Raw genomic sequence first — 17,240 nt, forward strand, 5'->3', positions numbered from 1 at the left:
GACTGAGGCAGGACGATCACAGGTTCAAGGCTAGCCCTGGCAACTTATCAAGACCCTGTTTCAAAAATAAAAATGAAAAGAGGCTGAGGATGTAGCTCAGAGCTTAAACTCCTGGGTTTGATTCCTAATATAAAAAAAATAGATAAATAAAATGTGGTAGAAGTGATGTTATTTCTGAGACTAAATCCTAAAAGCCATTGTGATTTTCTTCATCCTCCATCTCTTGGATCACTCCTCATCCTGGGGAAGCTGGACCATGTTACTCAAGTAGCACTATGAAGGGGCCTATGTCATGAGGGAAGAACTAAGTTTTCCTGTCAATGACCTTGTGAGTGAGCTACTTGGAAGCACAGCATTAAACCTCAGACAAGCTTTCAGATGAATACAGCACCATTTGACTTTCTGTACACATGTGCCAGATTTTTGGAGCTGTAATTCAAGTACCATGCAATTCATCCATTTAAAGTATACAACATCTATAGTTGTGTGACTATCACCACTAATTCCAGAATATTTTCATTGTCCCCTAAAGAAATCTAGTAACAGTCATTCTAAATCCCTGTAGCCCCTAGTAACCATGAATCTATTTTATGTCTCTATAGAGTTACCTATTCCATACATTTCATATATAGTCACACACTACTTAACACGTGGTATACCTTCTGATATATGTGTCATTAGATGATTTCATTGTTGTGCAAACATCAGCGTGTACTTACACAAACCTAAATGGTATCACTCAATCATTTAACGTGGGCTTTCAATACAATCAAGAGAAGGGTTAAGCATGAAATGTATGGGCTGGCTGCCAATGTAACATGGCATACTGTTTTACAGTAATTTTTTTAAATATATAATTAAAAGGGGTACATTCTAAAATAATGACAAAAAGTATAGTAAATATATAAACCAGAAACATAGTCATTTATTATCATTATCAAGTATCATGTACTCGACATAATTGTATGTGCTGTACTTTATGTGATTAGCAGTGCAAGAGGTTTCTTAACACCAGCATCACCACAAACATGTGAGTAATGCATTGTGCTACAACATTATGATGAGTATGGCATCAGTAGGTGATAGGAATTTTTCAGCTCCATTAATAATCTTATGAGACCACTATTGTCAACTTTTTTTTTTTTTCAGTGCTGGAATCAAATCCAGAGTCTCACACATATCAGACAAGCACTCTACCACTGAGCTACACCTTCAGCCCTATTTGAAGAATATATATATATATTTTTCCAGACATCTTTCATTTTCTTCTTACACACACACACACACACACACACAGAATTTTTCTGTAGTGCTGGGTATGGAACCCAGGGCTTCCAGCATATCAGGAAAGTGCTTTACCACTGAGCTATATCCCCAGGCCAGGTTTTTGTATTAAAGTAACACTATCCTCAAAAAACAAGTTGGAAAGTGTTGACACCAATTTTATTTTCTGTAAAAGAGTGCATATAATTGGTATCATTTCATCCTTAAATGGTAGAAATCATCAGTGACACAGTCTGGGTCTGGAGTTTTCTTTTTGGAAGATGATTAACTAAATTCAATTTCTTTGGTAAATTCAGAACTATTTTAGTAAAGTTCTTTTTCTTGAATGGGCTTTAGTAATTTTTATCTTTTAGGGAATATTTTCATTTAAGGTAGTTGTTGAATATAAGCATAACGTTTATTGTACTATTGTCTTATTTTCTTTTAAGTTTGGTAGTATTCATAGTGTTGTCTATTCTCTCATACCTGGAATTGTTAATGCATGTCTTTTTTTTCCCTTTCCTGTTAGAAATTGATTGTTCTGTGAACCTTTTAAATGGAACTAGCCTTTTGTCTCTGATTTTCTCTACTGTTTTTCTTTCATTTTCTTTTTCTTTTTCTTCAGTATTAGGGATTGAACACAGGGGCACCCAAAACTGAACTACACCCCCAACCCTTCTTTTTTTATTTTGAGATCATTTCACTGAGTTGCTATTCTAGTCACCTTTTTTGTCTCTGTAACAAAAAGACCGAATAAGAACATAATATAGCAGGAAAAGTTTATTTTGGCTCACAATTTCAGAGGTTCAGTCCATGCTTGTTGACTCCATAGCTCTGGGCCCAAGGTATAAGGCAGAACATCATGGCAGAACATCTAGGGTGGAGGAAAGCAGTTCAGGACATGGTGATCAGGAAGCAGAGAGCATGGGACCACCACTGTATAGGTAGTTCATTGTTAATCATTATGTGGTATAAGAATATATATAGAAGCATACAATATATGATCTTTTGTGATTGGCTTCCTTCATTTTGCACAATGTTTTTGAGGTTTGTGCATGTTGTAGCATGTAACAATACTTTGTTCCTTTTTATGAATAGATAATATTCTATTGTATGAATATCAAATTTTGTCTAACTATCTGATGGACATTTGGGTTGTTTCTACTTTTTGGCTATCATAAATAATGCTATTCTGAATATTCATGCACAAGTTTTTTATTTACTTATTTTTATGTGGTGCTGAGGATCCAACCCAGTGCCTCACATGTTTAGGCAAGCACTCTACCACTGAGCCAAAACTCCAGCCTATCATGCACAAGTTTTTGTATGGATATATTTTATTTGTTTTTATACCTAGAAATGAAATTGCTGAGTCATATGGTCACTCTCTGTTTAACATTCTTAGGAACTGCCAGAACTATTTCCAAAGTGGCTGCACCATTTCATGTCCTTACCATCAGTGTATAAGAGTTCTGATTTCTCCATATCTTTGCCAATAATAGTTATTGTCTGTCTTTATAATCATCCTATTGTGATGTGGTATTTCATTGTGGTTTTTACTTGTATTTCCCTGATGGCTAATGATGTTGAGCATCTTTTCGTGTGCACACTGGCCATTTGTATAACTTCTTTGGAGAAACATTACTGATATAATTGCTGTAATCTATTTTTTTTTTGAGAGAGAGAGAGAGAATTTTTTAATATTTATTTTTTAGTTTTCAGCGGGCACAACATCTTTGTTTGTATGTGGTGCTGAGGATCGAACCCGGGCCGCACGCATGCCAGGCGAGCACGCTACCGCTTGAGCCACATCCCCAGCCCCTGTAATCTATTTTGAACCTTGAGTCAAGACCATTAACTAAGCTACTCTTGGGTTCTTAACCTTCAGAAAGTGTGTAAGATTGTGTGTGTGTGTGTGTGTGTGTGTGTGTTGGCTGGGGAATGAACTTAGGGCTTCATATATGCCAGGAAGCCCTCTACTATTAAGCTATGTCCCCCGCCCTATATTTGTTGTTTTAAGGCACAAAATTTTGGAATTTTTTTTCACATAGCAATCGATGACTAACACAGAAACATTCCACTAAAATAGGAAGATTTCATAGCTGCTACAATTAATTCTACTGAAAATCCCAGACATTATAATGACAATAAACAATACAAGAAAATGAAATACACATTTTCAAGTTTGAAAAGGAATAAACCAAGTTGTTACTGTAGATTTTTGAGCTAGAAACTCCAAGTATATTCAACATCTAGGGTGTAGGTAGAGCAGTATGATAGAAAGAAATAAGCCCGGGACAGATGTCTTTTCCCTTACTTTATAATCTTGGGCACATCCTCTTGCCTTTTGGGGCTTTATTGGTAAAATGGAAATTACAGAACCCATGTCATGAGGATTAATGTGAGCGTAAATAAGGTTCTTCAATGACTGACATACAGTAGCTTTTAACAAATAGGAATTTCATTTCAGTTGGGGAATTTAGGGCAGCAGCCAGGCAGACAACAGTGTGACTGACTTGCTGTCTAGTTCCCCAGGCTGCAGAATGTGGGCTCCTTTCATTTCCCCAGATGATTCCAAGCTGTAGTGGGGCCCTAAGAAGCCCAGGAGATCCTTATTCATACGCTGGGTTTAATGCCCACTTCACTGGGCAGCCTTGGCTAAGTGATTTACTTTTGCTGAATCCCCATGATGTGTTCTACTATTTAGGCTGGTCATGCCTACCTTTTTACATTAGTCACCTTACCATTGCTGTAACAAAATACCCAAGATAAACAACTTAAAAGGAGAAAATATTTATTTTGGCCCATAGTTTCAGAGGTTTCAGTCCATAGTCATTTTGTCCCATTACTTTGGATTTGCAGCAGCATAATACATTATGTATGGTAGGAGCACATGGAGGAAGAGGTCTGCTTATCTCATGGCAGCAAGCAGAAAGCAAAAAGAGAGGATGGGGCCAGGGTCCCAATATCCCCTTCAAGGGCATGCCCCAAACTTCATTCCTTCCTATCTCTTAAAACATTTCCACCACTTCACAGTAGTCCATAGACTAGCAACTAAGGCTCTAGCATATGAGCCTTTGGAAAACATTTAGGATCCAAACCATAAACTTTATTACTTCTCAAGAGTATGGTGAGGGTCAAAGATGAAGAAAGGAGCTCACTGGAGGGAAAAACCTCAGAGTAAAGCAGGAGCTATAGGGAAACCCAGTAGGGAACATGGGGGCAGTGTGAACCCTGAGAGCTCTATCTATCTGGGCAATGAAGCCACAAAGGGCCTTGGGATATGGGACAAAATGATGCTGAGTACAAGACTCAAACCCCTTTTGTTTAGATGGCACTTGACATTTACAGTGCCACCATACCTTAGAAGTAGGAGTACCAGATGACATAGAGATGCCTAGTTAAATTTGAATCACAAAAAATGAATAATTTCAATGTAAGTGTATGCACCAAACATTGCATTTAAAAAAATATTCTTTGAACTTTAACCAAACTGGGTGTCCTTTGTTTTTATTTGCTACATCTGGCAACCCTACCCAGTAGGGGGAGGATATTGAGGGCAGGGACTTTTCACCCCTACTTCCTAGTGGAGGCACAGGGAGAACAAATTTGCCCAAAGCTCTACTACTTATCCATCCTTTTCATTCTACACAGGATTCCTTGCTAAGGTTTAAATCTGGACTGTTTTGTATCGATGTAACTCAGAGACCTGAGGTGATATCCCCTCCTTCCCTGTTGGGCTGTCCTCTGCCTGGGGCCTTTGAGAGGTTCTGAGAGACTAACTCCTACAACAGAATGAAAGAGGTAGGAGAGTGGGGAACAGAAAAGTATTATCACAAATCTCAGGGGGAGACTGGCGAGAAAGCGCAATGATAGGATATTTTCCTAGGATGCTCTAGGCTTGGGGTTCAATATGACACTGGAAATGAAAACAGAAAGAGGGCTGGGGTAGTGGCTCTGCGGTGGAGCATTCACCTAGCACATTCAAGGCCCTGGGTTCCATCCTCAGAACCACATAAAAGCAATAAATAGGGCTGGGGTTGTGGCTCAGCGGTAGAGCGCTCGCCTCTCATGTGTGAGACCCTGGGTTTGATCCTTAGCACCACATAAAATAAAAATAAATAAACAAAATAAAGATAATGTGTCCATGTATAACTAATATATATATATGTATATATATATATGTGTGTGTGTGTGTGTGTACATAAATAAAATAAAAGTATTGTGTCCAAATACAATTTAAAAATAAATATTTAAAACAAAACAGAGAGAGGTTCAGAGGGAGTTTTGACTACAAATTTTGGCTCCTGTTGACTAAATAATAACTCTACCATTTCTATAGCCAAGGACTCAAGTTCTTAAGCAGTTGTATCTGTGAATTTGCCCAGATCAAGGGCAGAAGACTGGGAGCTGGGGTCAGTTTCTGAGACTCCTGAGATCCAAAAGTTCTCTTTGCTGCTCTGGGGTCAGGACAAAATAGCTTGGCCCAGAACACGGAAGAAAATTTGTGAAAAAGCTGCAGGAGGCCGTGGATTTGGGTACAGCCTCTTCTGCCACCTGGTGGACATCCAATATCAGCATTTCCTTGAGAAACTACTGAATAAAGCTGGCTACTCCTTTCTGGTTGCTTGTGTCTTCCTTGTACCAGCTCTAACCTGTGATTTGTTATGATGCTGAACAAGCCCTTTGATCCTCTGGCTTTCTGTTTCTTTCTTAAAAAGGGATTCCCCAAGAGGCAGTAAGCCTGATCTTCAAAAAAACAAACCTGTCCTGCTGCTTCCTCTGACTAAATCTGTCCCCTGACCACTTTGGCTTTCAGATTGAAGCCTGGCAGGCTCTGCAGGATTAGGGTTCAGTTAACCTCTCTCATTCCCCATTTCTCTGCTCCATAGAAAGCTGTTCTCTCTTTCTTTCTTTCTTTCTTTCTTTTTTTTTCCCTTCCTCCCTTCCTTCCTTCCTTCCTTTAGTACTGGAAATTGAATCCCAAGCCTGCATGTGCTAGGTAAATGCTATATCCCTAACACCACCAACCCCTTTTTTTCCCTTTTTTTGAGATAAGGTCTCCTTTTATGTTGTCCATGTTGGTCTGAAACTTGTACTCCCCCTGCCTCAACCTCTAGAGTAGCTGGGATTACAGGCATGTGCCACTATACCTGGCCACCGCTACATTTTTACCCTCAATACCCTCAATACCCTCAAGGCTCTCTCAGGGCCGTGCACATGCAATTTCCTTGCTTAAAACACTCTTCACCCTCCTTCACCTGGTTTCTTCCTACTCATCCTTCAGCTGTTGGTTTAGCCATTCTTCTAGGAAGTCCCCACTCCCACTCCTATGTCCTCACAACAGGATGGGTTAGCATACCTTAGGTCTCTACTGGTTGAAGACTCAAGAGGGGAGGTGGGGCTGGGAGTATAGCTCAGTGGGAAAGTGCTTGCTGAGTATGCAGAGGCCCTGAGTTTGATCCCTAATACCTCAAAAAAAAAAAAAAAAAAAAAAAGAAAAGAAAGGAAGGAAGGAAGAAGGGATATGAGCACTGGAAATGAAAACAGAGAGAGGGCTGGGATAGTGGCTCAGTGGTGGAACCTAGCACATTCAAGGCCCTGGGTTCCATCCTTAGAGCCTTGAAAGGAAGGAAGAGAGAAGGGATATGACCTTGGAAAAAGTCAAATGTCAGAAGGCTAAGGGGAACTCTGTAGGTAGTCATGGGTTCAGGGTTCAAACTGGCCTGATTTCCCATCCCATTCTACTATAGTTGGGGACTGTCAGCCAATTACTTACTTCACTTCTCCAAGACCTTATTGTATAGATGAACAGATCAGATTATGTCTTCACTACCCTGAATAATAGAACTCTAATGTGTTAACTTAAAGTTAACACATAAATTATTAACTTCAGATTTTCTTTTTTTAAATATTTATTTTTTAGTTATAGATGGACACAATACCTTTATTTTATTTTTATATGGTGCTGAGGATCGAACCTGGTACCTCACGCATGGTAGGCAAGCATTCTACCTCTGAGCCACAACCCTAGCCCCCTAACTTCAGATTTTCTATATGCAGCTTTTAAAAAGGAAAAGAAATAGGTGAAGGACTGGGAATATAGATCAATTGGTAGAGTGCTTGCCTGGCATGTGTGAGGCCCTGGGTTTGATCTCTAGTACTGCAAAAAAAAAAAAAAAAAAAAAAAAAAAAAAAATATATATATATATATATATATATATATATATATATATATATATAAATGTGTGAAAGTAAAAATAGGTAAATAGTAAAAGGAAAAAAAATTTTTGAGACAGGGTCTCAGTAAGTTACTGGGCTGGTCTCGAACTTGCAATCCTCCTGCCTCAGCCTCCCAAATCACTTAGATTAAAGGCATGTGTTACCATGTCTGCCTAAGTAAAAGAAATTTTAATGTTATATTTCATGCAATTCAATGTGTAAATTATTATCTCAACATACTATTAATATTTTAAAATTATCAAGGAGTCTCTTACATCCTTTTTCATACTATCTTTAAAATCCTGTGTTCATTTTTCACTTACTGTACATTTCAACTTAGATTCTATATTTCAAGCACTCAAAGGCCATGTGTGGCTAAAAGTCACTATTGAAAGCATAGTTCTATATCTTGATCTGTGTGGTGGTATGAAGGGTACATTCTTATGTAAAAATTTGTGGAACTAAACATAGACTTTGCCCTTTTTTGAATGCAAATTATATCCACTCTTGGAGGAAGGATGTAATTCCTGGATTTTTTACCTGAATATACATTGTCAAAGGGTGAGACAATTTCCTAGGATGGAGGATGCTGAGGGTGCTCAGATGGGGTACAGGGTTGGGCAAAGCTGACAGAATGAGCACCTTTATCCCTTTAAGTCTTCACTGCCCCTATACCCTGGGAAAGTTTCCAGCCACCCATCCTGGAACTATGTAGATCTTGGCTGCCCCCTACTGACTGATGCTGATGCCTGGGTTTCTTCCTCAATGTCCAAGAAGGGATCGCCAATGTCACCCATGCTACTCTTTTGAACCCCATAGTCCTAGGCTCTGTCCAGTCATGCTGTTGAGGTTGTGGGCATTTCCTCTAGCTAGGATTTCCAGATTTAGCAAAAAATAAAAGTCATCAAATTAATTTTGAATTTCAGATAAACAAGTAATTTTTAGCATAAAGCATATCCCAGGTGATATTTAGGACACACTTATAGTAAAAAATTATTTGATGCTGATGTGAAATTCAGATTTAACTGGATATCCTGTGTTTTATCTGGCAATCTCATTTCTAGATTATCCTCCAGAATTCCCAGGGGGAGTAGAAAAAAATGGACTCTGACTTATCCTGGAGCAGAGGACTTGATGGCAGAGTTGCAGTGGGCTTTGAACTACCTTAGGATCCAGAGAGAATGAGAGGAACACAAGGCCCAGGGCTTAGGTGACATATCTGAGAGCACACAATAAGGATTTAACCATTTTGTCATGGATCTGGTGACTAGTAACAATCCAATCATACTGTTGAGTTGATGTGCCTTCTCTCTGCCAAAGGGTTGGGACTGAGGAGAACTGAGGGGTGCTTTCTCTGGCTTAGTCTCTCTGCTGTGTACACATATGGTTTTACACTTCTATAGCCATAAGGAAAGAATAACTTGGAATGAGGGTAGGAGTATAGTCAGGCCCAGGGAACTAAGCCAGGTGGAGGAGATTGGAAGAGAAATTGATTCCACCTCCACATCACTTCCAAGAGCTGGGTTATCCTTGAATTCCAGGTTCCTGGGATCCTGGAATCCTTTCTCCCTGCACTGTACAGATGAAAAAACTGAAACCCAGAGAAGAGCAGTGATCTGTGAATCCTAAAAAAATGAGCCCTCTGTGAATCCTAAAAAATCAGCCCGGCACCATGTATGCCTGTAATCCCAGCGACTCAGTAGGCTGAGGCAGGAGGATCACAAGTTTGAGACCAACCTTAGCAAGGCCCTGAGCAACTTAGTGAGACCTGCCTCAAAACAAAAAATTAAAAGGGTTGTAGCTCAGTGGTAGAGTGCTTGCCTAGCCTATTTGAGGCATGGGGTTCAATCCTCAGCACCACATAAAAATAAATAAATAAAATAAAGATATTGTGACCATCTACAATAAAAATATATTTTTTAAAAAAGGACTGGAGTGTGGCTTAGTGGCTAAGCATACCTGGGTTCAATCACTGGTACCAAAAAAAAAAAAATCAAATTGGCAGTAAATCCCCTGGGTCCCTCTTCTCCTCTACCCTGGGAGGTGAACATCTGAAGCTTCAGGTCCTTAATCCCTTTCCTGTAAAAAACGTTCCCTTCTCTTCAACCTGCCTGGTCCCCAAGAAGCTTGGCTCAGGCCTTTGCTCCCTCTAAGGCTCCTCAATGGCCTCATATTTGTTGAATTCTCTCCTTTGGTCTACCTTGTGAACCCAACAACAACAACAAAGAGCAAATATTATCAGCAAGTTTATCTGAATTGAAACTCATGGCTTCAACATCTTTTCATAATGATGATGCTCTATGATTTTTTTCAAAGGCTCTCTTGAAAGGATCTGAATGCCTCTGTATGGACTCCCATCTCCCATTGCCCCTTCCTCTCTTTCTAGCCCTACTTTCTGTACCAGGGAGGCAAAGCATGTTCAACCACAGTCAGGTTTTGTTTTATTGTGTTGTGTTTTTGTACCAGGGATTGAACCCAGGGGCACTTAACCACTGAGCCACATTTCCAGGCCTTTTTTTCCCATATATATATAGTTGTTGATAGACCTTTATTTTATTCATTTACATGCGGTGCTGAGAAATGAACCCAGTGCCTCACTCAAGTCAGGCACATGCGCTACCACTGAGCCCCAGCCCCAGTCCCTTTTGCTTTAATTTTTTTTAGTTGTAGATTTATTTATAAATAAATAAATAAATACCCTTATTTATTTATTTAATGTGGTGGTGCTGAGGATTAAACCTAGTGCCTCACACATGCTCAGCAAGTGCTCTACCACTGAGCCACAATCGCAGCCCAGCCCTTTTTATTTTTTACTTTGAGACAGGGTCTCGATAAGTTGCTTAAGACCTCACTAAATTGCTGAAGCTGCATTTGAATTTGCAATCCTCCTGCCTCAGCCTCCTGAGTTGGGATTACAGGTATGCACCACCATGCCCGGCCAGATTCCAAGCTTGAAGTCTGATTCTTACCAGGTGTTGAGCTTTGGGCATGTTGCTTTACTTCTCTGGTCCTCTAGCTCTTCATCTAAATATTTTTCTTACAATGTCAGGATAGGAACTAAATTGCATTATATTATTATTAGAGGAGTATGGAGAGAGAAGAGAAGGGCACAGGAGGAAGGTAGGGGCTATTAAAATGATAATCTTGAGATGTTCAGAATAAGCAGAGGGTGAAACCAGAACTGTGTGTGTATGTGTGTGTGTTGTTGGGGATTGAACCCAGGGCCTTGTGCATGTGAGGCAAACACTCTACTGAGCTATACCCCCGGCCCCAGAATTTTTTTTTAAATCCTTTCCTTCTAGAATTAATTTTTTTTTTAGGTCAGCACAATTTGTTGTTTTGGATAACATTAAATCTATGCTGGGTCCTGGCAGGATAAATGCCAACATCGCCAACAGGGTTTCCAGGACCCTCAAGTGCCTTAGTGTGTAAAGCAGAGGAGATGTTACTTGATATACTTTGAAGCTAAAGTTGCTTTCAAGTTTGTTAAATTCGAATTCTGTTATTTCTTTTTTCTTTGGCACTGGGTATTGAACTCAGGGCACTTAACCACTGAGGCACATCCCCAGCCCTCTTTATTTTTTTATTTTGAGACAGGATCTCACAAGGGTTGGGGCCTCTCTAAGTTGCTGAGAAAGGTCTGGAACTTGTAATCCTCCTGCCTCAGCCTCCTGAGTTGCTGTGATTATAGCCGTACATCACAGCACTTGGTCAGTTCTATTATTTGTTGAGAAAGTTTTTAAAAGCATGAGATAAATAGTGCTTGTTACCTCATAGTTTCAGGAATGTGGATTTCCAGAAAAGACCATGAGAATGACCTCATTACTGAATCAGGGAAAAGTTGAATTCTCTCCTTTGGTCTACCTTGTGAACCCAACAGCAACAACAAAGAGCAAATATTATCAGCAAGTTTATCTGAATTGAAGCTCATGGTGAAGGACCTCAAGGACCCAGGCCCCACATTAGGAAATCCAGCCCCTATGCCTTGAAGCTGCAGGATGCTTTCTTACCCAAACCCCATGTCAAAGCCCCACCAGCTGCCCATAGCATTTCAAGTGTTGCACAAAGTTACAAGATGTTCTATGTAGATAACCCTAACAGGCCCCCTACCACAAAATGTTCCTTTCAGACAGCCCTACCAGCTAAACTTGAGAACTAAGTTTAAAAACAGGAACCAAGAAGGGCAAGGTGTAACTTTAGGGTTTTTCCAAGAACAAAAATTCGAAAAACAAGTTTACCCACTAGGTGACCCCCCTGCTGGATTCAGAGGAACCAATAGAAGGGCTGTTGCTGTGCTAAGCTAAGAACTAACCCACTTGTACCCTATAAAAGATCTGTATCCCAAAGCCCGGTGTGCCAGTTCACCGAAGCTCCGGCTGAGGTTTCGCTGAGCACCCGCAGGCGCCTGTGTGACAATAAACGCCTCCTGCTTTTTGCAGCCAGTGTCTCGTGTGGTTCGTTCCGGGTTTGGGATCTGTGGATCTTTCATTTTGGAGGTTCCACCGAGATTCCCGATCCCGGTTCCGATCCCGATCCCTATCCGGAGAACACTCGACATCACTGGGAGGTAAGCTGGCCAGCTCGAGCTGTCTATGTCTAACCTGTTGTCCTATTGGCTATCTGTTCTCTGTTTCGCGCAGCGTCTGAAAGACTAGGCATAGTCATTGGTATTCCGATTCTGAAGTAATTCTGTGATCACTCAGCTTTCTGAGGCAGGCGGGGAAGGAGTTGACGAACTCAGACTTCACCCCTGCCACCCTGGGAGACGTCCCAGGGATCAGAGGGGTCCATTTCTTTGGGGCCCCCGGTGTTTCCAAGGGATACACCGTTTTTGTAGGTGACGGAGAAGCAGTTTCTCCCAGGCCATCTGATTCTTTCGGTTTGTGCCGAAGCCGCGCAGCGTTCTTTGTGTTTTATGTCCTGTCTGATTCATATCTGTACTTTAGAGATGAGAACCAAATTTTCAGTCACAAATTTTGACACTCTCAAAGGGACTTTTAAGGAGTCCCCACTCTGCTTTCTTGGGGAAGCCTAGCACTCGAAACAACTGCAAGCAGAGGATAAACTTTTTGGGAGCTGGCTACTAAAAAGTTAGAAAAACAAAAATGCCTAATGCCTAAGGTCAAACCAAACTGGAGGAACTAATCCTATGGATAAAAGATAAGATTAAGGGACTCCCAGCAGCTGCCAGAGCCATTTAGCTCTGGGGAGTTCCCTGGGTCCTTATCTACATCTTAAGGATTACACCACCTCTATTTACTTAAAAAGAAGGAACACTGAATGCAGTAAAGCCAGTCACACTGAGACCCTTGATTTTACACCTATAGTTCTAAAGCATTGCACTATCTTGCAGTTAAAAGTTGGGTTTAAGCAATTGTTTAGTTTGATTTCAGATAGTTCATGCTAGAAAACTTAAATACTTGAAATAAAAAAAAAATTAAGGAGTTTCAATTTTGAACTGGGTAACCTGAAAAAAAAACATTTAATAGGCCTGCCTTCGTCTCCCAGGTAAGTCAGATGGTGGCCAATACATTGGAAATTAATTAAAAATTATATTGTGCTTATAGACCCCAAAGTTCAGGACAGATAAAAAAAAGATAAATAGAACCATCAAGGAGACTTTAACTAAATTAACACTTAAAACTGGCACTAAAGACTGGGTACAACTCCTACCTTTAGCCTTGTATCGGGCCCGAAACACCCCAGGCCCACATGGACTAACCCCATTTGAAATCCTGTACGGTGCCCCACCTCCCGCTGTTAACTTTTATGAAACTGAAACCTATGCCTCCCTCACCCCATCTATGCAGACTCATTTGCATGCTTTGCAATTGGTCCAGAACGAGGTCTGGAAGCCTCTAGCCGCAGCATACAAAGAGGAACTTAAAACCCCCTTGCTGCCACATCCCTTCAAAGTTGGAGACACCGTCTGGGTACGCAGGCACCAGAGCAAGAACCTCGAATCGCGGTGGAAAGGACCCTACACCATTCTGCTGACCACTCCCACTGCAGTCAAAGTGGACGGCATCACCGCTTGGATCCACACCTCCCACGTGAAAGCTGCACATCCACAGGAGTCCGCAGGCACCTCTCCGGATCCAGAATGAAAGTTGCAACGCACTCAAAATCCACTAAAGATAAGACTCACACGCTGTTGATTTTCCTTGCTTTGTGCTTTGTATTTCCCCTAACGGTTGCTAACCAAACTGTGAGCCAGACATGGCAAATATTATCGGGGACAGGAGATATAATTTAAAACCAAACATCCACAAAATACCCCCTTTGGGCTTAGTAACCTGCTCTAAGGCCTGATCTTTGTTACCTGCTGGCTAAGGCAAAGGACTTTGATGATCCCAGTGAGGCAGAAGCATGCGTCTACAGTGGACGCTGCACCTGCATAAAACATCCCACAGGGTGTAGAGCAGCTCTAAGGGAGACACCCTTCTACATATGCCCTAGGGATAAAAAAAACCCAGTCACAAAAATGTGGACAACATGAAAGTTACTATTGTAAATCTTGGGGATATAAAACTATGAGGGATATATGATGGAAGCCAGGTTCATCTGGGGATTTAATACAAGTAAAAAAGAAAAGGGACAAGAGCCCCCACTATCTTCCGACTCCTGTAGGAACCTAAAATGGTACGGGGCAGGGCCATGCTCCACGTTTGCCTGCAACCCCTTAAACATTACCTTTACTCAGGCAGGCAAGGCATCAAAGAAATGGATAAAAAAAAAAAAAAAACAATGGGGCCTAAAAATGTACTTCAAAAATGCCTACGACCCTGGGGTCCTATTCAAAATTAGGCTAACTACTATATTATCTACTGTAGCTGGCCCCTTGATTATATTACTGTTAATTTTAACCTTTGGACCTTGTATATTCAACAAATTAATGCAATTTATAAAAAGAAGACTGTCTGTAATCCAAACTATGGTCCTCGCGCAGCAATATCAAGTACTCCCACAGCACCCTGAGCCATCAGCTGAGCAAGTGCCGGACTCTGAGCAGGTAGATCAATGGATATAAGATTATATCCCGGATAAAGAAAAGGGGGAAATGAAGGACCTCAAGGACCCAGGCCCCACATTAGGAAATCCAGCCCCTATGCCTTGAAGCTGCAGGATGCTTTCTTACCCAAACCCCATGTCAAAGCCCCACCAGCTGCCCATAGCATTTCAAGTGTTGCACAAAGTTACAAGATGTTCTATGTAGATAACCCTAACAGGCCCCCTACCACAAAATGTTCCTTTCAGACAGCCCTACCAGCTAAACTTGAGAACTAAGTTTAAAAACAGGAACCAAGAAGGGCAAGGTGTAACTTTAGGGTTTTTCCAAGAACAAAAATTCGAAAAACAAGTTTACCCACTAGGTGACCCCCCTGCTGGATTCAGAGGAACCAATAGAAGGGCTGTTGCTGTGCTAAGCTAAGAACTAACCCACTTGTACCCTATAAAAGATCTGTATCCCAAAGCCCGGTGTGCCAGTTCACCGAAGCTCCGGCTGAGGTTTCGCTGAGCACCCGCAGGCGCCTGTGTGACAATAAACGCCTCCTGCTTTTTGCAGCCAGTGTCTCGTGTGGTTCGTTCCGGGTTTGGGATCTGTGGATCTTTCAATGGCTTCAACATTTTTTCATAATGATGATGATCTATGATTTTTTTTCAAAGAAGGTACTAGCTCAAGCAGGAATTTTCTTTGAATGTATGAAAACTTACTATGTGCTGAACCTGTTCCAAATAGCCTCACAACCAAATTCTGATATAGGAATATATCAGAACAACTTGGTTAAGCAAGTTGGTTTATCACTTTTTACAGGGGTTGGGGTTGGTGGTATAGCAGGAACCATGAAAAACAATGAGGCATCTTAGTACCAGTATTAGAAAGGAGGGAGCTGGGGATATAGCTCAGTTGGTAGAGCACTTACCTCACATGCACAAGGCCCTGGGTTCAATCCCCAGCACAACAACAACAAAAAGAACATAGAGGATTTGGGCTTGTGTCAGGTGATTTTAGGGAGGGTTTAAGGAAGAGGAGCTTTAATCTGAATTGCAATGCTGTCTATGAATGTATACCGTGGTAAATTTTAGATGGAGATTATAAAGCTATAATCTCTATTGGAGTGAGGATAAGGAAATATTTTATCATTTTTATGGTTTGAACAATGCTTATGACTTGTCTGGGGTCAAACAAGATTAAGGAGGGGATCTTGTTGTTGTCTTGATTCATCATGGTCATATAACACCTTTGTTTGATGTTGAAATTTTTATATCAACAGGAGAAGGCAAAGGTCTACCTGTAATGCCAGGCCAGCTCCTGGATATCAGGGGGCTGTTATTCTTTTTCTTAGATCCTAGACTCTTCCAGATTTGTGTGACTGTAAAATACCCCCATGCATTTCCTGGTTACAGCTAAGAGCTTAATCTATGAGTTTATACCATTTATTACATTAATTCCCTTCTCATGCCCAAACCCTAAGTCTCTGAGATAATTATTGACCCTTAATAAATATTTGTCGAATGAATGAAACAACAAAGAATGCTGCTAAGGACAACTGCCTGGATGCAAACTGCAGCTCAGGGAAAGGCTATCAATGTGTGATTTGAGGCCTGGAATGATGGCATGCTCCTGTAATCCCAGTTACCAGGGAGGCTGAAGCAGGAAGATCACAAATCTGAGGCTTGCCTGAGCAATTTAGTGAGACCCTGCCGCAAACAAATTAAAAAGGGTTGGTGATATAATCCTTTGGTAGAGTGCATGCCTAGCATCCAAAGCCCTGGGTTCAATATCTAGTATCACAAAGCCACACATAAGAAGTATGTGATTTGACACAATATGTACTGGCAGCTAATCCACAATTCATACATGAATTTTACTACTTGTGTCAATATTGTCCATTATAGTTATTTGACCACATCACCTTAGTCCAGCCCAGGCACACAATTTTGTTGTTGTGCTCTTTAGTCTTCTTTAAACTGAAAAAAGAAACAGTTCCCCAGCTGTTCTCCACCCTGACAGTTATTTTATAGTTGATAGTAGTCCCTCAGTTTGGATTTGGAGATTTGAACCACACCCTTTTTTTCTTTTTTGGTTCCTGGAGATGGAATCTAGGACCTCACAAATGCTAGACACGTTCTACCCCACTGAACTACACCTCCATCCCCAGGGCCATGCACTTGTAAAAGAAAGACCACGGAAGAGATGTCCTTCTCAGGGCATCTTATGAGGAGGCATAAGATCTCTACTTGACCCCTTACTTTGACAATACTTTTGATCACTTTGATTTATTTTTTATGCTAGATACATTCCTGTAACACCATTAGTTTTCTTTTATAATCAATAAGTAATTTGTGGGAGACATTGTATTACGCAAACATCTAATTTATCATTCAATTGTGATTTTCTAATAATGTCTATTAGATGGCATTCTCCTAATGGAAAGGTTTATTTTTTCCCATTTATTCATTTCTGTGTGTCGTAAAAACTTACGGATTACAATTTTATTCAATTAGTTATACTCTATTAATATCACTGTGTATTTTGATCCTAAAATTGCCCTGAATTGACGCTGGTAGCTCTTATTATTATCATGTTTACATTCTGCTGCAACAAGATATCCCAAGCTTATCTGGTACTTCCGGAATCACCTTTTATTCAAGGAGAGACTTCTTGTCCTACCTTGCGTTCTTCCGCGACCTGCCGGCAGGCGGAACCTTAGAGCTCTGGACGTATCTTTTCCGGTTGCAGCCGGAAGTTC

At 40.8% G+C, this 17,240-nt stretch overlaps 2 long non-coding RNA genes across 2 annotated transcripts; one reads left to right on the forward strand and one right to left on the reverse strand.

Annotated features, from left to right (window-relative positions):
* Positions 1-2,028: 2,028 nt before the first annotated feature.
* LOC139706722 (uncharacterized) lies at positions 2,029-17,198 on the reverse strand. Its single transcript, XR_011708354.1, has 2 exons — positions 17,131-17,198; positions 2,029-2,137 (listed from the first exon to the last, which is right to left on the reverse strand). It is a non-coding gene; the product is annotated as an uncharacterized lncRNA (long non-coding RNA).
* On the forward strand, positions 11,419-15,051 carry LOC139706720 (uncharacterized). Its single transcript, XR_011708350.1, has 2 exons — positions 11,419-12,052; positions 13,296-15,051. It is a non-coding gene; the product is annotated as an uncharacterized lncRNA (long non-coding RNA).
* Positions 17,199-17,240: the final 42 nt, after the last annotated feature.

This window comes from Marmota flaviventris, chromosome 1 (assembly GCF_047511675.1).
Source record: "Marmota flaviventris isolate mMarFla1 chromosome 1, mMarFla1.hap1, whole genome shotgun sequence".
Lineage (NCBI taxonomy): Eukaryota > Metazoa > Chordata > Mammalia > Rodentia > Sciuridae > Marmota > Marmota flaviventris.